Source organism: Python bivittatus, unplaced genomic scaffold (assembly GCF_059951505.1).
Source record: "Python bivittatus isolate LINGU-HERP-01145 unplaced genomic scaffold, Pbiv_v1 ctg000080_np1212, whole genome shotgun sequence".
Lineage (NCBI taxonomy): Eukaryota > Metazoa > Chordata > Lepidosauria > Squamata > Pythonidae > Python > Python bivittatus.
In genome coordinates this window covers 75,689,833-75,713,612 of record NW_028277035.1, presented here as the reverse complement: position 1 = coordinate 75,713,612, position 23,780 = coordinate 75,689,833, and the positions used below count along the sequence as shown (strand labels likewise).

The following is a 23,780-nucleotide window of genomic DNA, read 5'->3' as shown; positions in this document are numbered from 1 at the left end:
GGTAACTAATGTCACAGCTACTGTAAATTTGTTCTCATTTTTCTACCAGTAAGTCAGATTCAATGGAAACAAGAGTGTGCTTCTCAGCGCTTTCAACTTTCCACAAAGACAGACAAGACATTCTACTGCAGCTAGTCCTTTTCTAAAGCAAGATTTAAAAAGAAGCAGCAATGAGCAATAGAGCTAAAACATATTCCTTCATGAATTAATTGCTCAGGGAGAACAAGCTAATTCATCTCTGCAGAAGGATGGATTTGGGGATCCCAATGCAATGTGTTACTTTCTGAAGCTGGAAATGCAGAAGTACTGTAGGCTTCATTATAACCTTACAAATTAGAGACACCGAACCCTGCCAAAACAGGCATTATTACTGGGTGTGTGTGTGTGTGTAAGAAGTGGCTTGGTCTCCCATTACCACTATTTTCTATGGCACAGCAAACCTGAGCCAGAATAGAGAGCTTCACTCTGCTGAGTGATTAAAGTAAGGTGAAGGGACTCACTGCCACAGAAAAAGGCTGCGATGCATAGATATTCTAGAAACGATTCCTATGCCTGTGAGAACAAACAATACTCAGCTAAAGAAAATGCCATCTAAGTATTTAAAAAATAATAGAGAGGAAGCAAAATTAAGATATGAAATGTCACTGAATTGTATTTTACTTGCTCTAAGAGGAGTATTTTACAATTAGACTATGGTCGCAATCCAATATAACAGTAGCCTCATTTATTATTTCTCTTGGAAATCAATAGTTATTTGGAAACATAATATAGGCAGGAATGAATGAAAGAACCCTCCGTCTAAAGGAGGAAGGGGGGAAAAAACCCTTAAATGTTATCATATCTTTTTTTCTAGCCAGCTGGCACAACCAGAATCAAACAGAGTTAATCATTTTAAGGAAGAATTCTTTTTCAAAGCAGAAAATCACACTGTTTATTCCAAAACTCCTACTCAATACTATTTTTTTTTCAGTGTACGAGTGCCTAGCACAACATACTCAAATGGCATGAGACATAAATATATGTTTATAAAGGAAACCACAAATCTGCAGCCATGAGGAATCTAATCTTTATCTGACTATCCCAGATATATGTTCAAACAAGGCTTCTATACATTTTTATAATACCACCTAGACTGATTACATATGGTCAAGTATAGCCTTGACATGTTAACAGCTCCAGGCTTTCAAGCACTATAAAAAAAATGTTAATTTACAGTTTACATAACCAGATTAAAGCATGTCAAACTAAACATTTAGCAATAATAATTTCTCCTTCTGAATCATAAAGAACTAGGGGAAAATCCCTATAGTTCTTTGAAAACTAGAGTAATTTAGAAACAATGTTTTCTCCAGTGCTTCTCTAATAACTGTGCTGTGTTGTTTATTTCTTTCATCACTTCCTACCTTGTCTGGTTGCTGGTGAAAACCAACCAGGAAGCCACAAGCACACACTTCAGCCTCTCGCTTTTTCAGGCCACAATTCTCCAATGTTAGGTTGCTGCCAATGTCCTTGCAAGCCAAAGTAAAACAGGCCACAAGGTTCACGTTAACTGCAGAGTGTTACTACACTGAACATCTGGTCATGAATGAATGGATTGCCCACTAACACTCTGTACTGGGAAGCTGATGAAAAATTCAACATTTTCCTTGTTGGCACAGTTGTTTTGGAGAATTCTCTAGAGCTTCCTGAATTATATGAAGAAAATTTCACTGCAGCAATCTATATCTGTGAGAACAGCTGGTGTTGAAAGGGATCTGCTGCTCTCTGCGTGCTGGGGGACCTCATGTTGGATCATGATACTTTTGCTACATTTGTCCTTGAAAACTTAGCCCTACCTTTGTGGTAGCAGTTAAACAAAGTGACAGCAATGGTTCTTAACAGTTGCCTTCAGCACAGCAGGAAAGGAGAATAAACATTAGGGAAAAAAAAAAAAGATCTTGTACAGCTGATGGTCAGTTCAGGATTTTATAGGAGCTCCTATAATGAAAAGAAAATTTGCCTGATAGAATTAAGATTTTTTTAAGTCCCCATGATAAGCAGAAGAGTTTATGTTACATCCTTCAGAAATGGTTTTGCTCAGCATTCTTTTTCTCTAATTTCAGTGCCAATACTCAGTCATCTTCATCTTATAAGCGAAAATCAGCTTATCTTTTAAATACTTGAAGAACTACAAGGAAAATATTGCACACTGCTGAACATCAGAGCATCTTGAGTACAATCAATCTCTTTATTAAACAGTATGCTTTATTAAGCTAAATCACTCAAAAGCTTTGAAAGCAGTATTGCTATTAATTTCATCTGGAACGAAAAATAAGCCACAAAAATATATTTTAAAAAAGCATTGCTTTCTTGATAGGACAATAAATAAGCCATATACTGCTCGCTCGCTCGCTCTCTCTCTTTAAAGGAAGTGGTAAACTTAAGTCATGCTAAATTTAGGCTATTATCTATGCAGCATAAATTTCACTTCTGTGTATAAATGCTAACTTGCATATTTCTCCATGGTAACTAAACTATGATTAAAACAACAGTGAAACCAGCCTTCAAAACCACCTGTTTAAGTAGGAACAATCTAATTTACAAAAAAAAAAAAAACCAAACTTCAGACATGTCATGGGAATTTAAATCTCATTTTCCCCAGTTGAAAGCTTTCTTTTCCATGATATAATTGTAAAATACATGGTTTTGGTTGGAATCATTCTTCTTTTAAAATAGTGTAATTTCTTCACATATTGTTAGCCTAACAGAAGTAGTATTTTAAGATTATAAAGAATAAGACTTTAATAACCCTTTCCAAAAAGGAAGCTATTTTGCTCCTTTGAAAGGATTAATTTACCTAGAGTGTATCTATTTTTACAATATGGCACAAATTAAAGAAATCAAAACCCTGTAACTAAAGTTCTCATTAATTATGGTAAGACACTTTCAAAGCCCATCTTTTTACTAAGACATCCTTGCTTTTTTCTAATGAAGAAATTGATCACTTTTAGGGGTCATATTAAATAAATAATTAAAGATAGCCAAGAATTTTAAAATAGTATTTTCTTACTAAATTGTAAAGTATTATATGAACTATTCTAACCACAGTACTAAACAGACTATTCAAATGTTGAATACTCTTTTAGTAGAAATGCAATAATATGTCATTTATGGTCTAATTCATCTAATTCAATGTTGAATATCAAGTATTTATTTTCCTTCATTTACATCACACCATTTCTGCAACAACAATGTATATGGCTATAATATTATCCATTCTACCTTTAAAACAGCCCTATGAAATATTGTGAGTGAAACTAAGTGACTAGTCGATTGCACTTCCCGACAAGTAGGAATTTGAATGCTAAACTTGTAGGTCGTCCTCTAGTCTAGAAGTACATCACACTAGTTGTTGATAGATAGTATATGTGATAATATATGCCGTATATGGCACACAGCTATTGCTTACACAAAATCCTTTGATTATGCCATATATTACTTTAAATGATATCAATCAGTAACTAAATTTTAAATATAACTATGATTCTAAAAGGATGCATGGATTAAGTTTCCAAAATACTAAAACTTTAAACTGTGATCTGTGCCCTTCTATACTGCTTACAACAATTTTTTGAAAGCGTTGGACATTTTGGGAAAATAGAGTGCCAATCACAATAACTGCAGTGGAAGAAACCATGATCCCCCACTCCTGGCTTCGTTTCTTTTGGGATTTTTAGAACAATTTAATGTATTTAATTACCCTAATTCCACTATCTTTGTACTGACTGCCTCTGGGATGTACTATGTAAGCAGTATGACTCAAGGTTCAGTTCTCTGAAAACCTATTTGCCCCTTTATGGATGTCTGAAATTGCTTTTTTGCCATTGAATGTAGTCTAAGTAAACAAACATCACTAGTGTTTCACACTGGTTTCATTCAGTTTATATAATCATTCAGCATGCAAAGTGCCAGTGTGAAAAAATAATCCCCCCCCCCCCGCCTTGCCAGTACAATTACTACAACCAAACACTACCTGTTGTTGGTGATCAGTCTTTTAGATGACTACTTCAACTGGTTATTTCAGGTCCCAATGCAACATTTCTAGGGAGATAAGTTAGGTGTAGATTTTGACTTGACCATTCCCCAAATATCCAATTTGTTCTTCTTCATCCATTCTGTTGTAGACTTCCTTGTATGTTTGGGAGCATGGCAATTTAGCTTCAGATGATGAATAAATGGCCCAATGTTCTACAGAACTCACTGTCAGAAACAGAATTCTTGTTTCCTTCAATTACTAAAGTTCTCCATATCCTAAGACAGGAAAGCATGTCCAAATCATGACAATGGGACGTTCCTATTGTGGAGTGCAGGTGTTTTTTTTTTTCCCTACTAGACATAATACCTGATAAGTTTCACTTTTGACTTGTGGGTCTATATAACATTCTTCAGGACATCTAAAAGGTCATTCAGGTGCTTTTCAGAAAACATAAGACAAATATGAACATTCTTCTTAGTGAGCAATGGCTTCTGCCTTTCTACTGACCCATGACATTCATTGCTTTTCTGATAGTGCAGTCATGAACAGTGGCTGCATTTGAAAGGGGGCTGGAAATACCTGGATGCTGTTCTGGAGTACTTTGTGACTTCCTGGACAACTTTATCCTGCACTATTTGTGCAAATCATTGCAAGACTATGTCTCTGTGGACTGATGGAGCCTCAGAGATTTAGAAATGGTTGTATAACCTCTTCTAAATTGATGGGCTTAAATTACTTTTTTTTGGAGGGTCTTCAGAAATTTCGTTTGAATGGGGCATAATGTGCTCTAGAATCTGCATTGTAAGTAATTTAGTATGATGAAGGGAGCTAAAGTTTGTGAGATTTATATAGGCAAGGTTGGTCTAAATCATTACTGATTTTCTAACGAAGTTCTCCAGTTATCTGTTCAATTGATTTGATTACAGTGGGGGCAAGGAGGAGAGTAACTACATTTTCACAATGGTAAATTACATGCTAGACAATCCAGTTCATGAAAGAAATGAAACAATTTCCAAATGTTGCCTTTATTGTTCACTCATATTCCTTTTACATAAAAGTAGTACCCACAATGAAGCTGTGACAGCATTCAAAGGTAAACCTATGCAGAAATGTAGAAAATTCAAAAGGGGGCAAACACTTTTTCCACAGAACTGTATTTATGAAGAGACTCATGTTGTCAATTACAGTGGTATAACTTTCTTGATTACTTAAAGTTACTAATATAAATTTGGAGAATCCCTACTATAAAACATCACACCCATATTAATCACATACTTATTCCTGAAAATTAAGCGTTTATTGGGGCTCGTTATGGTTAATATCACTAAAACGATTGCCATGAAAATCCACATCCTTCCTTCCTTCCTCCTGAGCCACATTTATACTTTAAAGTAAAAGACACAAATACTTACAAACAGTCACAGTGGGGTTTTGAGGAGGAGATCCAAGTTTAACCATATAAAGTGTATAGTAAAGATATGCAAGTTGAATCAAATTGATCAGCCTCAGTATTTTTCTTCACCTATTTAAAACCAAAAGCAAGACCAAATCTGGGTATTATGAAATTATGTTGCTGATGTCATCAGACGTGTCTAGTACTGTCCCCTTTCACTCACTTAACAAAAATTCTATCCACCAAGAAAAAAAAAAAAAAAGCATTGAAACTCTGTTAAATAGTATTACATTCATCCAGTGTATCTTTCTTTTTAGCTAGTTTTAAATAACTAAAGGAAAAACTAGTAAGTTTACTGTACAACCATTTTATGGTAATATTCTAAACATTTAATTTTTATATAAATTTCTTAAACTGAATGAAACAGAGTATCTTCAATAAATCACTATGTAAATAATGTATATCAAATTTATGTAGTGCTGAAATTTACATTTCTTTTAAGGGTTAAACCAAAGTCAAATAAAGAGTTTTTTCAGGGTGGTTTTATTTCTAATTTTGGATCACAGTTCATTAGAAAATTATAATGCCTAAAACTGGCCAATATAAAAGAACTGTGCAAAATCACAGTAACGTTAACATTCCCCATTTGTTCCAACGGGACATATGAAAGAAAGCTTCCTCAAAAATTGTGCCCTTACCATTATGGTTTAGTTCCAAGATCCCCCTTGTAACTCACACAACTACTTTGAGAAATCAATCACTTTGGAAGCAGATGCAACCCTGTTACACTAATTAAACTTTGTTTTGCATCAGAGTCCTGCATTTGCAGTGTGTGTACAGTATGTAAATTATACAAATTACAAGAAAAGTTGATTAGCGTAATTCAAATCTCAGTGCAGTTACTAAATTTAACAATGAATACAAATTATACTCAATCAGCTCATTTCTATATGTTAACTGTACAGCATGCATCACCAGATTCAAAGTAATATGAAATAAAAACTAAAGAAGAAGTGTGCTAAATTAGAGATGATTTAAAGGAATATGAAGATAGATTCAGGAGGATGCTTTTTTTAATCCTGATTTTTGGAACTCCTGTTATAATTAATTCTATTGCCTTCAATAAGATCAATATAGAAGCCCATTCAACTGTTCATTTTCAAGAGTATTCAATATATAAAACATTCTTCATAAGTCCCTCACTGATATCACTCAAATGATGGTGGGCTGACACTTACATATTCTGGACAAAGTTCCATAACAGACACTATCATTTGATAGTGGGCAAATGCCCATAGCAGAATAGCATGGGCATTTGGGGTATAAACTGGGCTTCATTGTGCTTGTGGAATATTAGCCAAAATGTGCCCAAAATATTACTGCTGGCAAGGGAATGCTCATGCAGCATTCTATGTCATGATTAGGGCTGGTACTGTAGTCTACATGTTTTCTGTCTTCCTTCTCTATCTTCCTAAAAGTGTAATGTAAAAACTTCAGTCAACAATAGCCACAATGGATAATAAAGGTTAATCTAGGGGGCTCATCTGGTGATGATCACGGTATATGGAAGTTTATGACTTGTAAACTCTTTTCTGCCATCTAGTAGTAATATGGATTTTTACAGCCAGATCTAGTACTTCTAGTACAGAGCCCTACCCATTGGTTGTTATAAGCTGTGACAAACATTTACAAATTAATGTATTTTTCTTAGAAATTATTACAAATACTGCTTTTGCACTTAAAAAGTGCTAGTATACTGGGAATACTAAAGAAAAAGAAACAAAATGAAAAAATGAAAGAAGCATTTCAACCTAACACATACCTTAACTCACTTTAATGTTCCTAAGAAATTATTTGTTTTTCAATTATTTCTCAAGATGATATCATGAGTTTAGTTTTATATATTCAATTTATTATTTAACCAATGACATAATGATTTTAAGACAATGGTAACTTCTATTTATTTACTGATACTTTAATTCCTATCCACAATGTCTTTTACATTTTCTTTTTTGTCATTTATTGTCTTTAAATGTTTTACAATACATGTATCATCATCGTCATCATCTTAAGAAATTCCTAGTAAGAAAAATGTTGGATGTTGCTTCTAAGTTGTCATTTGTGGTGACCTCCATTAATACTGGAATAAGTGGAACAGTGGCCTGGGGTATTCCCTTTAATAGATAGCACATGCCAGTTTAAATCAGGATGGCTGAATGGACCAAGAATAGGGCTCAGTCATAAACTCAGTGGTCCAGTCTAAATAAATGAATTTTCGCTCCCACCACAATCAACAGAACAAGTTAATTGTATGATCTTTGGCTTGTTAAAAAGGAAACAACGAATGATCTAATTTAGAGGGTGTTTGCAAGGTTAAACCAAGAGAAAGACAGTTAGGTATTCTGCAGAGGAAGATTGCTATTTCAATTGGGAAATAATGCTACTAAATTAATTTTGACAGATTCCAAAGACCATATTAGCTTACTGTAGCATAAACAAAAAATCAGAGCTTTTATATCTTATAGCCCACCCTTCCCCAACTTTTTTCAGTTGTATTGGTCTTCAATTCTCATTGTCCTCAGAGAGAATGACAGTCATCCTTGCTGTGGCTGCAGATGATAGAGGTATAACCCAAAACATCTGGAGAGCATCAAATTGGGAAAGGCTGTTATGAACTAACAAGTTTCACAGACCAAAGGCTACTTTATCACATTCAACACCAGCAATTGATGTTTGATGAAGTGGAATCTGGCCTATAAAAATGAATGTCACAATCAATTGGTATCACTGACTACCAGTTTAAGATGAATGCAGTTGATAGCATAAAACTGCATACATGAACACATACACAAACAAATCACGAACAAAAAACTCCAGGATCTGAATTTTTAATGACAGAATCAAGAACAGTATAGAATAGTCACAAAAACCTGGCAGGCATCAACAAGATTTCCCAGCAGTTTAACTTGAAAGCAAATCTACTTCAAATTATAGTCACAACAGTTAAGCAATTGCATATAATGGAAAGAATGGTGTAAGACAATGACACATGGCTATTGGCCATAGTGTGACTAAAGATAATGGGAGTTGAACCTCCATGTTCACACTCCAGGCCCCTTCCCTTAAAACACTGCCATCTTGTGGATCCTTGGAATCATGCCTTCTCTGCTGCAGCCCCTGCCCTATTGGACACCCGCTGAGATCCAACAGGCCACCACCCTTTTAGCCCTCAGGAGAGCACTTAAAACCTGGCTCTTCCCCCAAGTGCTGGGATAAGGTGAAGTTAGAGTGGGATGAGAACATTGTGGCACCTGCTTTTTTTGGTTTTTGGTTTACTGGTTTTACTGTTTCTTTTGTTTTCATTGCTGCATATATTGTTTTATCTGGGGGTTATAAGCCACCCAGGCTTTAAGCTATCTTGGCTTTAAGTTGGGTGGCTACACAAATGTTTTAAATAAATAAATAAAACTTTTGGACAGCCCCGGATTGCTTGCCTCTGGTATAGGCATCCTACTGCTACCAATATTTTTTTTCCCTTCAGACAGCTGGTAGACAATTGAAATATTTACATCCAACCACTGGAGAAGCACCTGAATAGAATACATTAAGGTGCTTATATAGCCAAATGTAATTATCTGCAACAATGTAGGAGACTACTGAATGGAATCTTGTAGAAAAATCAGTTCTTAGAATCAAGAGCTCCAAAAATCAAAGGGTATGCTACTACTATAATGTGTACACTAATGGTGAGAAGCTATAGTGCACAATATGACTGTAATCGACACGCCCAGTGCATACGACTTCAACACACCTGTCCATTTTTCTTGAATGGTGTTCTGTTACTTTGTATCCTTTTCCATAACAGAAACTCAGTACAGCACACTTCAAAATGTTCTGCATACTTTTCCACTTTTTCCTAAATTTAATAACTCCCTGAATTGCCAAAGTCTCCATGTTCTACAGCAGGAACATAGGAAGGTGCATTATACAAGTCAGGCTACTCATCTATTTAACTGAAGTTTATCTACAAAGATTGGGAGTCCCTCCTCAGGGTTTCAAAGTATTTTCTTGCTTTAGCTGGAGAGAACAGAAGCTAAACTTAGGTCCTTCAGCATGCAAAGGAGAGACTCTATCACAGAGTTACAGCCCTATCATGCTTCACGAAAAATTAGGAATTATTCTGTAGAGTAGAAAAGGAGTCAATGGATAAATACCAAGATAGCATAACTGATATAAGTAAATATATTCCTTCTTTTTCAATCAGCAAACCAGGGATTCAAACAGTATCTTCCCAGCTAAGATCCTCAGTTAAGGCTAAAACACCAAGGAAGTTGTCCAAGTTCAAAAACTGTAGCCCCATTCAATCATTATGCAAACTGGATATGCAGCTCACTCTGGATAAGCTTAACCTAGGTTGGTCAAGTGACATCTGTTAGAAGGAAAGATTTTGCACATCCAGCTACACAGGCATTGGAATTTCTTTAACCCAAGAGGGTATATTATCAGAGTCATGACTTATCTGAAAACAACTTTATGTGTCAGCTAAATGTGCAAAGTTTTCTCCTAGAGATATTGATGCTTAATATAGTGATGTCTACAGATGGTCAGTATCATTTGAGCAATGCTGGCAGTGGTAGGGTTAATATGGACCACTTGTGTGATATTCTCAAAAAGCACAATTCTGAATATTAATTAATATTCAGAAAGCACAAATAATATTAATTAATATTAATGAGCCAGATGACGGAAAATAAATTGATGCTTAATCCAGACAATGCAGAGATATTCTTGATCAGTCATAAGATCAAGAAATAAGAACTTACTGGACTTTAATGTATTGTTTTAAGATACCTATAATCATATGTGGAGCCCCCTAGAATTTGTTGAAATGGGTGGGATATAAACAATGAGAACAAAACAGAACAGAACACAATACAATAGAAACATATTGGCTGGATAAGAATGCAGCTTGTGTTTGACTGTCCTCTATGTCCTGCTCCAGATACCCATGTAGTCACTGGGCCCTTGGTAGACCTCATGCCAAGGCTAATTACATCACCAAATTCATGTTGTATCTGACTATTCCTGAAGATCTCACATCTAGCCATGGAGACAATTACATATCACTTTATAAAATTTGATTATACAGAACTGCTTCCTGTTCCAAATCTTTGGATACAGTAGCAAGTCCAGAACAGTCCAGATTAGTAAATGGGGTAATAGCTAGAACTCCTTGGGCTACCTGTCTGATGTAGGGAAAATTCAAAGTGCTGGCTACTACTTAGAAAGTCATATATGACATAGGTCCAGGCTATTTGAAAGCCTGTTTTTGGAGATAGATCAATTTGATATGCAGATGATAAGGGATGAGTGGAATAAAGAATTAGAGGTTTCTATATTGCCTAGACAATGGGAGACTGACTTAGCTTCTATACCAAGAGTGCCAACGGACTCAAATTACAACTTATACAACAAAAAATAATATTTAGAATTTATTGGACTCCACTACATATGTAAAGAAAAGGTCAGAAACTGCACTTTCTTGGAGATGTAAGAAGGACAATGCTTCTTTAAAACATATGTTTTTACAATGTCTTATACTTATCAAGTTTTGGGAGAAAGTACTGGACTATATAAATATGTGCGACAAAAGCTAAAATTTTCAGAGGATAATATTCTTTTGAACTACATACATAGTACATGGAACTTGACAACTGGACAATGTAAATGGATTCTCTGTGCCCTCACTATGGCCAAAAGACTGATATTAGAACACTGGAAAGATAAACGTATGGTCCCATTTAGACAATGGACTGAAGATCTTGATTACATTTGCTACCTATGAGCAGATTACCTATAGATGTAGACTTTGTATGGACAAATATAATGAAAAACGGGACTCATTTATACAAAATACACTGTGTTAAAACAAAAAAAGCCAGGATACTCATATAACTCTATTAAAAATATACATGTACTTGAATAATATATGTATTAGATAAGCATATATAAAATTGGAAATGTGTACTATCATAACGATATATTAACTTTTTTGTTGTTGAACTTTTTCACTTTTATGTTAAAGCACTTTTATGTATTTTTCCCCTTTTTTGTAATAAAAAATAAATAATAAGAAAAAAAGATCCTGGAGAGAGGTTCTTCTGGTCGTATCATGATCAGGGGAACATATATATATTTATTATAAACAACTCAAGGTGGCGAACATACCTCATACCCTTTCCTCCTCCTATTTTCCCCACAAGAACAACTCTGTGAGGTAGGTTGGGCTGAGAGAGAGGGACTGGCCCAAAGTCACCCAGCCAGCTTTCATGCCTAAGGCGGGACTAGAACTCACAGATCTCCTGCTTTCTAGCCTGGAGCCCTAACCACTAGACCAAACGGGTGAATCATGACAAAGTGCTTTCTCCAACATTTTTCCAGGGACTCTGCAGATGAAAGTTCATTACTTTCTACAACCAGGCAAACACATTCTTAGTCAGACAATTGGCAAATCAAAAGCTGGTTTGTCCGATGGAAGAAGATTTTAATGACTGGCAAACAAACAAAAAATACTACTGCAACACTCTGCAGGGTTATCATACACATACATATATATATCCAAGGAAAGGCTAGATAGCCATCTGTTGGGGATGTTTAATTTGAATTCCTGAACAGAATGAGAGGTTAGATTCAATGACCTTCATAGCCCCCCTCGACTATGATTCCTAGGAGCAACTGTGTCAGCAACAAGAGACCAGTGCCTATAATATTCAGATACTTCATTCCTATTTCACATCGTTCAATTAAGGGTTTTTTTCCTGAGAAAAAAGCTTTTAACAACCACATCTGGTCTTTAATAAATCACTGTACTTTGTCTTCCTGCCAAAACTCCTCCTTTATCTAACTTACATCTTCATGAGGAGATAGGAAATCACACATTACAGTGGTGACAAACAATTGTAATTATGTCATTAGTAGCCATTTAGACTACAAAAGTTCTCAAAAAGGAAATATAATGAACAATAAGAAATATAGGATAATACATTGATCACAGTTCTAATCCGCTTTTTACTTCACAAGTGTAAAAAGCTGGCATAATTCATGGGCACAGCAGGCAATAATAGTATACCACTTTATGAACTATGCAGCTATTTTATTCCCCTAGCTACTTTAAAATAAAAAAAGCTTTTAATAGCTTGATTTAGACATAAAAGTTATTTATGATGCTTCATTGATTATAATATTTACTTCTTGAACTTTCAATAGAAGCGATTCTTTCTGAGATACTAACACAAACCACATTATCAAAGACCTCTCAGGAAAGAACATTTTTACTGCTCAAAGTGAAAGAGAAATGTTAGGATAGCTTAGGAATTCAGGGTTTCCCTCAGTGATGGAATAAGAAAATAAGTGGGCCATATGCAACTGATGGTTCCCACTTTTTGAATCTCTTTTCCAAGAGACCTAACAAGCTGCTGAGCCAGTATGACATAAAGTTTTCTGTTATGGTCAGGATTTCAGAACAGTTCAGGTGTAAACTAGACCTCAGGCTTTGTTAGACTTCTTACATCTCCTGGGAAGAGAGGTTCAAAAACTGAGAACCTTAAGTTGCACATGGCCCACTTTTCTTATTCTGTCACACAGGCTCAGCCACTACCTATGACAATGTAGCTTTTTGGCAGCGATACAGAAATTATTTGCCATTACCTCCTTGCATGATGGGTTCTTAACTTTCCCATCTAACTTTTAGCCTTGGAATTTCTTGGTTGTCTCCTATCCAAATGTGCCCTTACTTAGCTTGTTCCAACATCAGTCAAAGTTGTCTTGGGGCTCCCACCTGAACTCAGAATACACTGACACGGTTGGTTATCATTTTCAAAAACAGAGCCATACTTTTTAAAGATCCTATAATAACAAGAATTATTTCAGCTATCTTTTATTTGTTTGTTGATCAACCGTATTGACCGCTTCAATTTAAAAGGATTCTAAGTGTGTACATATGAGCAATAATGCCAGTATCCACATTTAACCCCTTACAAGTATGAATTAAACAAATGTCACCAATTCATGTCAAAGGCCACCCAAAGTATCCAAATAAGACTAATAATGAATGTTATCAAGGGCTTTATGTTCCCCTCTAGTAATTGGTTCCACAGTTTCCCTTATTGAAAAGTAGAATCAGAAAAGTAACTGATCTACAAAGCTAATCTTCATACATTTTAAGAACACACATAAATCAGATGCTCAGAATCAGTGAAGGCAGAACTGACCAGGTTTCTGAAAATACTGTAGAAAGCCATTAAATACAAAAAAAAGTTGTAATTCTTTACCTTCCCTAGCAAAAAAACTATAGTAAATAATAATAATTTGCTTGGATATTGATCTATTCAATGCTTCACAAACATCCAACATACCCTTTTAAAGAAAGTACAGACAAATTAACAGTATATTTTTGTCTTTTATACTAAAGTTGGATATAAATAGAAGAGTATTTCAATACACATTGAGAATGGTTCTTTAAACTGAATATGGGTTAAAGGAGAATGTAACTGACAGTATCACCTCAACTTAAAAATTGTATTAAAATTCTTACAAAAAGTTAAAAAAGATATATAACTGAAAGAGTCTTTCTATATTCTTTACCTATCAACAAGACATTTTGACATGAATATGGTATGTCAGAGAAATACCTCAATATATTACTGTAAATTATGGAAGGATACACCCAATATATTTTTCTTATACATTCTTATACAGTTTACATGTAAGAAGGCTTTATTTTTGTACACGTTGAGTAGGCTTTATTTTATTTTAAAATACTCTGTTTCTATCGTTAAGACTCTGACTAGTGCACAAGGAAATTACCAAAAAAAAAAAAATCCTGCCCCAATAAAAGCATTACACAAATAACTAATGGTCTGCCTGCAATCATATTAGGGAAAAGGCACCATGAAACAAGATGGTCTTCTGTTCTAGTTAATGTTATGAACTAATCTGCATATGCAAAGTTTGTGCATTAACCACACACCGTTCTAAAGGACTTCTTCCAACTATAAAAGGGTGTCTATGAATGCTGTCATTTTTGTAGTTGCAGTTTCCATGACATTCCAAGGATTGCACAGCACATACTATGTATCAGCAACAGGTTGTTGTACTGGGAAACTGAATAAAGGCTGTGTGAAGGGTGTGACATGCAAGACTGGTGAAACCATATGTACTGAGAAACTGCAAAAAGCTAGTCTGTCACAAACATGCTTAAAATGGATCCACTGCATGTGGAACTTAGAAAACTAGATTCTCCTCAATGACAATGAAAGCAAGTATATGTATGAATTACAGATGTGCCACATATACATTGTACAAGTCAGCAGGACTTCTCATCTAGGTGTTCATCACAATTATATCTGACATAATTTAAAACAACATTATTTAATGAAAAGAACAGACCTGGCTGTCCTCACTTTTTGATCACTGATTGTCACTGTACCATGTTTCAGAAGGAGTTAGCTGTCAAAAATAAAAGGAAAAAAGCAACGTCAGTTCAAATCCAATACTGTCCTTAGGAATTTTTCTTTTAAAATACATATTGAATTGACTAAATTGTAAGTTTGCTAGAGTGTAAGAGTTTTCTGTCAATTTGTCTCTTCTCTCTTTTGAAACAAATCTACTTCCTGTGTTCTGAAGGATGAAAATTAATAACCCTTCTAGCTTGGATCTCTCCTGGTAACCACCACCCCCAGCAAATCACTATTTGTAGTTTCACCAAAAACAAATTATGTTACTAATACAGCATTTAAGAGACCAAAATAAATTCATCTCTTTCAACCCTATAATCTTAAATCTTACTGTGAAATCTGAAAACATTTGTCCAAAACCCCAAATGCCAAATCCTTTCTGTAATTATCTTTTCTATTTTTACCTCCTAAAAATGATTTTTAAGGCTTAGGAAATCCTCTATAAAGGCTACATCCCAATCATTCTTAACCACATAACATTAAAATTATTAGTATATTCCATATTTAATATACTATAATAATATACTATAATAAATTTATTTATATTTATTTATTTATATTATTATTAATACATTTATTATAATTTATAATAAATAAATATTCCATTTTGAGAATTACGCATGCCCCAACAGCAGCGAAGGAGCCTGCAACTTGCTTCTTAGCAGAATATTGGATGCAATGCCTCATTACAGATGTCATGCTATAAACAGCTATAAAAAAGCAAGGCCACACTTGGATATTTCCCATTATCTTTGCTGCACTTTACTATTGTTTAACGTGCAAGGCAAAAAGATCACAGTCATCTAAATATTCCTGTAAGAATTATCCTCTCTCTACAATTCAAATACTTTGTTAGATGCTTTTTACAACATTCTGTATATATCCATTCTTCACATTATTTAAAGGCTTCCTTTGAGGACCTCAGCTGGATCACGGCCCTTTTCTTCCTGTCAGGAAAGGAAGCAGTCAAGCAGTGATCGTGCTTTCTATTGCTGATTCGTTTCCCTACAACAGCATTAGATGTTATTAGAACGGCTCCCAACAGAGTGTAGTTAAAAAGTCTGACAGTGTCCCCATTACAAAGCCATTTTTCTTAAAAAAGGTTTTGTAAATTGGCAAAGTTAATGACTTAATAAGGAAAAAAATATATATTTTACACCCCTAAGGAATCATACCTTTCTCCTTTTTTTAAAAAAAAATATCTTAGCAACAAACAAATAGCCCAAAAGAAATAAAAAACTCTCAAGGCACAAGCTTAGGTCAGCTACTTGCTTTATTTTTCCTTCACATAATTAAGCAATTAAGCAAGATTTTATTTGCTTATTTATTTGCTGAATTTATATCCATAACCATCAGAACACTCTATGTGTGTTTTTTAAACAGTGATTTACTCATTACAAGTGACATCTAGCATTATATTCCTGAAGTTAATTTATAAAAATTAAAATAATAGTAACCTAGAAAAGAGTGGAAAGATATAAAATGATTCCTGATAGAGAACAAAGCACTTTTATTTAATATAAAATTAGCAGAAAACCTGAAAAAAGAATGATAGGATATTCAAACATCCTCCTACATGATCCTTACATTTAGGGGCATCAAGTTTCAATTAAATAAAATTAGTTAAATCTATTAGCCCTAAATACTATCATAACAATTAAACTAGACATTTGTACATACTAGAGCTATGCAACACTGGATTTCAATCCAAAAATGTTTTCTGGAGAGCATGAGGATACAAAAAGCACCTGTGCAACTCTTAAAAGCAGATGCATCTTTCTTGAGATTGCACAGCAGCTTCAGAGAGCAGCTGATCAATCTTGGGAAAAGTCATGGCTATATAAAGAGTTGAAGAGAAATGCTAATTTCTGGCTCTGAGGAATCTTCTCAGAATTGAACTTGAAAAGCTGAATAGCCCTAATAAGGACAACTCTTACACAACACTTTCATTACACAGCCATCACATTTGACAATAGTTCCATACATTTTGCATTTATCAGGAGACAATAACCTTGTCAAATGCTGAATTGGGATCAATGTTCTTGGTTCTTTTCCCTCTATTTTTCCAGATTTTTCAATGCACAATTGTCTTCTTGAGTTACCTGGGATTGCTTTTGACCTGTGAGCTCTGATTGAGTGGATAGGGTACTCTCTAAGGGCTCCTCTTATGGGCTGGATTCCTGCCCCTCTTGGCTGGGGGGAGGTAATTTCCTGTATCAGGAAGATTGTTAACACCCCTTTGTGAGAAGGGACACTACCAGAGCCCTTGAAAGAAGTCGTGGTGCACCCACTACTTTGAGAAGCATTCCCTACAACTGGAAGTATTGGATAACTATTGCCTGGTGTCCAACCTTCCATTTCTGAGTAGAGTTATTAAGACAGTGGCAGTGAATCAACTGAAATATCCTAGAGGAAGCAGATTAACTAGATCATCTACAGTCAGGATTCAAACCTGGACATAGAACAGAGATGGCACTGGATGCACTAGTGGATGACTTTTGTTGAGATGTAGACAAAGGAAGTGTATCCATCCTTTTGGACAGTCTCAACAGCCTTTAATACAGTCAACTGTAGTATCCTTCTGGACCACCTGCTGTGGATGAGGACTGGGGACGTATGTATTACAGTGGTCCCTCTCCTTCCTTGATGGATGGGACCACTGTAATACATTTGGGGGAGGGACAGGAGAGTCTGGCCAATGGTTACTCCTTGAGGTATACTGCATGGCCTCGTTCTCTCCCCTCTCCTATTTTACATGAAGCCACTGGAAGAGGTCATCCAAAGGTTTGGGGTTCAGTATCATCAATTTGTTGATGATAACCAGCTCTACATCATTACCTCAGGTCAGACTCGTGATGCTATTGTAGTTCTGTCCTGATGCCTGGAGGCTGTGAGAGTCTGGAAGGGAAAGGCCTAAACTGGATCTTAGTAAGATGATTTATTGTTGGAACTTCTTTTCCTATAGCTTTAAACAGTTCAAGAGCATTTAATCTGTGCTTGGCCCTTTTCTATTTGACATCTAGTCTGTTGTTTCTCAAATCTCACTTTCTACTTAAGTTCACTCCTGAATATATTCTCTCTCTAAAACATTTCTGAAATTCTACAATCCCAATGCTAGAGGTTTTTAGAATAGTTATTCCATCCTCGTTTAACCTCTTTGACTGCATCAGATTTCTTCTCTTTCTTAATTACTCTTTAGTAGTCTTAACTGTAAGTTTTCATATGAATTCTTTGATCTTTTTACAAAACTTTTTCCTTTTCTTATTTTCCTCTATTCTTGATTGAGACATCTCTATTTGCTCTTACTTGATGTGGAAAACTTGTGTTCATTCATTGCATCTCCTTCTTGTTGCTCAAGGTTTTTATCCTATTTTTCTGTGGCTAGCATGATCTTTTGTTAGATTTGAAATTTTGGGAATTTTTTTCTGTTTCCACTTCTAGTATGTCTTTTACTCTTCCAATAGCTTCTCAGGTAAATTAAACTTTATGAATCTATTCCTCATATTGATCTTATACCTGAATGAACATTGCTGGCACATGTATTACCTCTTATTTTCTAAATTTAAGCTTTATACTTCATACTAATAGTTCATGATATGTTCCACAATATATACCTGGAAGTTTCCTGGCTAACTGGATTATACTTCTTCTATTACCTATTATGCATTTGATAAGTTTCTGATATTGTGCATCTGGTGATATTGAGGTTTAGAGTCTCCATTTATGTTGCCTGAAGCAAACTTTGGCAGTGAACAAAGGATTCTCCTTGAACAACTCTAGTAACCTTTATCTGCATTATTATGTTTATCTATCTTAAATCTTCCTATAATTTCTTTATATCTCCAACTTCTATCGAAATTTGAGCTGAATTCCTCTATGTCTACCACAAGAGGACATGGTGAGAGTTTTATGCATTAAATTTACCTAGTAACAAAGCAATTTAACAATTTAAGCCAGACTGGCAGAAAGTGGACTTTTAAAAATACTCCCCAATAGATATATTTTTAGAAATTCACAGCTACATATTTCAATATTTTTCTATCCACTTACTAGTAGAAGTACATCTTTGTAACCCTCCTTAGGATTACAGATCTTTGTAATTTTGTTCAGGGATATTTGAGGGGCGGGGGGGGGAAGGCTCCCCTTCCCTACTTTCCTGCAGTGCTACAAAGATTTTAAAAAGCAGATTCAGTATGGGTTTTCTTTGGCAGTTCCTTTCTCCATTTTTCTGAAATCCCTCCAAATGGCTTAAAAAGCACATGTTTTTAAACTCATCTATCAACCCTAATTTCTTCCCTAAGAGTACAATACATTGGGAAGGGAGGACATGTATGTTTGCCCTTACTCTTCTTGAAATATGTATCTCTGAGGTTTAATCATTTATTGTTACCAGTCTGTCTGTCTGTCTGTCTGTCTATCTATAGAACGTCTATCCCACTTCAGTCACAAGAAACTCTAAGTGGCATCCAACATTATACATATTCATAATAAATACTTAATAATACAGCAATTCTGTGTTACTTTTAAACACTAAATGGGCTTCCCAGCATGGCTTACACAAATATATAGCAATTAAAAATGCATTTCCTCACCTGAAACCACAAGATAAAATTCTTATTTCCCTTCGTATAAGTTTATGCCTGAGCAGAGTAAAAGCTATAGTAAAAATTCTTGAACGTAAATCAGGAGTTAAGCAATACTTAACTGAATTTTACCACATGGGACCTATGATTTACTGTATACCTGGTGTTCATAACGGAATAGATGTTCAATTAAATGAATTAAACGCCTATAGTTTTTTTTTCTTTTTAAAAACATTTTGCAGTGATAGGCAGCCAATTTCTTCAGCAATAACAAGCTTCTAATGAAATTTCGAACAAAGTAATAGTACATACAATTGAGTTATATTGGGGTCCCAAAATCACATTTCTACAGCTAAGGCTCTCTATCACTGATGTGTACCTCCACCAAATATACGACACTATTATATTTTATATATCACTGGACTGTTTTATTATGAGTTTTCTTGCAAATAAGGCTCATAATTATGAGATTATAATAAATTTTACTAATGAAGTACATACACAATTCCCATTGCATTTTATTGCTTTAATCTCTGTTTCTTAAAACTCCTATTTGTCATCAGTATTTCAGTAGTGCTCCTTTTCCAAGGGTTGTGACTGATCCTGAGGAAATAAACCATACAGACACATTCAAATCTATATGCAAACACTAACTACAATTCAATGTATTAATTTGGTGTGTATATTCATAATCGGTTACTAGAAAGGCCTATGTTATTATTATTGTTATCATCATTGTCACTGTCATTGTCATCATCATTTATGCTCTTCCACTGAGAGGCTCAAGATAACTTATACTGGATTCTTAAAAACTATACAATAGAACCACTGAGAAGGCTGAGGGCTATTCAGTTATAGCTATAGCCTTACACCCCTTAAAGTGTCACAACGGCTATCCAAGATTTCAGAGGGAGTTTCCTGAAACACTCACTGAAGATGTCAGGGACTGAACCCAAGAACTTTTTCCTATAAAGTAAATACTCTCCCATTGAGCTTCAGCTTTTTCAAACAACCTTCTTACAATTTTTTTCCCTCCTCATTTTGTCTCTGATCACACTTAAATGGTTACAAATCACTTCCCAGCACTTATCTATGTTGAAGCTAAGCCTGCAAATCAGTAAGGCTGTATCAAAAATCAAATGTCCATTAAAAACCTATGTATGTGGAACCCTAATTTTTATAATTTGAGTTACTGAATTTATTATAATATTGAAGTTATTAAATGAATGCACTATTTCAATTGGTGTGGCTGGTCACTAGGCATAAAGTCAGTAAGTACACCCCATGACTAAACAAATTGGTTTCCAGCCACATAGCTATTTGCTGTTCTTGGACTATAACAATATTGTCAACAGAATTCCCATAATCTAACATTCTGCCCCATATTTGCCCTTCTTACTGGAGTTCTGTCATTATAATTATAATTTTAATTTTATATTTTGTTTCTTTTTTTCCTAGTGTTTTCGGAGTTCTGTGGAAACATTTTTTAAAGGAATGTGGAAGTAGCTGAAACAATTTTAGAATTTACTTTATGGCCCTTATCTGATCAACAGACCTGAAAATATATCTATTTAGAATCTTCTAATAATCAGAGTCACCTACATTTGACCTTAAGTTCATTGGAAGAATATTTTGTTACTATATTTTGAAAGTGAAAATAGTAAGTTCCTTTTTAAAATTATTTTTCTGAAAAGTCTGCAGTAACCAAAAGGTCTTGGGCTATATGCACAAAAACATTAACCATTTAAAAATCATATTCATACAATTTTAATATGTCAATGGGAAAGATAATCAGCTGGTTAGATACAAGTGTCTAGGATAAAGGGTAAAATTTATTATAATCTCACAATTATGAGCCTTATTTGCAACAAACTCATAATAAAACAGTCCAATGATATATAAACTACAATAGTGCCATACACTTTGGTAGAGGCACACACCAATGATAGAGAGCTTAGCTGCAGATATGTGATTTTGGGACCCCATAATAATAACCAGTCAGAGCGGTAAGTAGTTTTGCTATTTAAATTTCATATGCATTAATTATGTGGATGTATAACTCATTCTTAACAATTTCCATAATGTGGATTGAGCTGTCAATCTTGGATATAACCAGCATCTATATTTCTCACCTCATAGGACCAAGTCAGATTTTGTAGTTTATACTCAGAATAAGCACCATTTGAAAGACAGAACAAAATATCTCCTTGCCAAACAATTAAGAACCTTGCCAAAGGAAATAATTTTCAATGAAGGAAAGTATTTCCTTTCTTCATTTCTTTATTCTTCACCTACCTCCTCCAGTTAAGAAAACCAGACTATATTCCAGAAGTAAGCAATATGGCACCAATGTAGCAGCAGAACCCTGCCATTCTTGACTGTATTTTTTTTTATTTTTTTTATTTAATAGACTTGTCCCTGCCCATCTCCCCACAACCGGGGACTCTGGGCGGCTTACAACAAACTAAAATCAGAAATACATAATTAAAAGTTATTTTTTATTCATTTAATTCATAAAGTAATAAATGGGTACCTGGTATACTGCAAAGAAAAGTATAATCTTTACAAGAAAGCCTCTGGTTATAACACAGACCATAAGAATTCATACATAACAAAAATGATTGGTGGATGCAATCTGTTTTTTGCTGAAAGTAAGTCTACCTGTTCAGAAAAAAGTCAAATATAATGATGGGTAGACAGCTTTGAGAGCTAGTAGACAGGGTGGAAGGAAGCAACCTCGTCAGCTCATGTTTTTTTATAACCGGTCATGCTGACTAGTGCACTCGTTTTATGAGAATATCCATGACATGTTCTAAAAATTCAAAATATGTTCACTGTTCCAAAGAGGTGAGGTAGCCAAAAATCTAGAAAAAGTCTAGCAATAATATTCATTTGCAGACTTACAAATTTTATTAAAAGTCATAAGCTTTCACGAGTATAGGCTATTCATCCTTGAATCTGCTTCTATTTGCCTCTCTATGTTTAAAACATATATGAGGTTGAGAGATCATTCTCCCCTACTGCACCTAAGCACTTTATACTTCCAATGTAGCAAATTCTTATTATAGCAGGACCTGAAATCAAATTTCATATTTCATATTTGCAAACAAGCACATGCTAATTGAAACAATGAAAATGATGATCAAATACTCTTTTTTCCTGTATTTTTCCTGTAAAATTTCCTTTATTTAACTTTTTTATTTGATCGCTAAAATTACCAAGAAAGTACTAACAGGCCATGGTACCATTTACTTCAAAACAACACTTCCTCACCAATTTTAACAAGCATTTAAAGAAGAGCATAAGTTGAAAATGCAGTTCTTTAGTACAGATAACACACATCCTCATAATACTACTATCTTTTCTCTTTATTTTAGTCATCTCTCTTATTAAAGTATTTGTTCAGACATGAAAATCTCATGCAGCTCTCCTGGCAACATCCTTGCAATGACAATCTATGGGAGAGCAACTGAATGTAATTTGCTCATGGTAATCTAAGTCTGGGCCAGATCACAAGACAACAGTGTGATAAATGAATTTTTTTTTTCACTTTTAGAACTACAGCTTTGCCACAACTTCAACCAAAAGCCATTCCCGAGCATGGGTTGAGAAAAAGTCCTTTCCAGTTTTATTATTTATACTGTATAGCAAGCTCTTCCTACTAAAACAAAGCAGAACATACATTCAACAGATGCCATTTAAACAGGGGCTTTCCTTGCCCCAAGGTACAGTTCAGCTTGTCCATTCTACTGTGCAATTACAGAATCAATAAAAAATCCCTTTGAAACTCCCTGGACTAGTGCCGACATGCCGACAGTAGTCGCACTGACAATTTTCTCCCTGCTTCCGTTATTACTACCGTCAAGTATTCTCTAAGAAGCGAGACATCAAACCAGGTTGCAGGCTGAAAGCAAAGGCACATGCAATGAAAGCAACAAACTAAGGTTCTGTCTATCTAATATTATGTCAATCACATTCTGCTGAAGCCACTTGAAAACAGAAATTCTACTCATGTTGTTCTTTTTGAAGTTAACCAAGAACATACTTTGAAAAACACTTTCTCCTTGGATCTCTTAAATGTGGTAGCAGAAAAACTGGATTATAAGAATAAGAGGTTTTATACCATTGAAAAAGAAACAAGGTAACATTATTTTGTCTCTTTGCAATTGCAAAAGGTCTACTTATTTAGGCATTCTGGAGAAAGTATAACATCGTGAAAATGAAATGTGCAACTTTCCATCATGTTATTGTATTTGTATTATTATCTTATCCAT

General features: G+C 34.8%; 1 protein-coding gene across 7 annotated transcripts in view; it reads right to left on the bottom strand.

Annotated features, from left to right (window-relative positions):
* Nucleotides 1-23,780, bottom strand: part of FOXP1 (forkhead box P1) — a 636,434-nt gene that overhangs the window by 434,166 nt on the left and 178,488 nt on the right. For 5 of the 7 annotated variants that reach the window (XM_088134348.1, XM_088134346.1, XM_088134345.1 and 2 more), the window contains exon 4: nt 14,856-14,915. The exons of 1 other annotated variant lie outside the window; for it this stretch is intronic. The gene's annotated coding sequence lies outside the window, so the exon portion shown is untranslated. Of the gene's footprint in view, nt 1-5,427; nt 5,495-14,855; nt 14,916-23,780 lie in introns of those variants that run through there. One more of the 7 variants, XM_088134342.1, reaches the window with a different exon arrangement.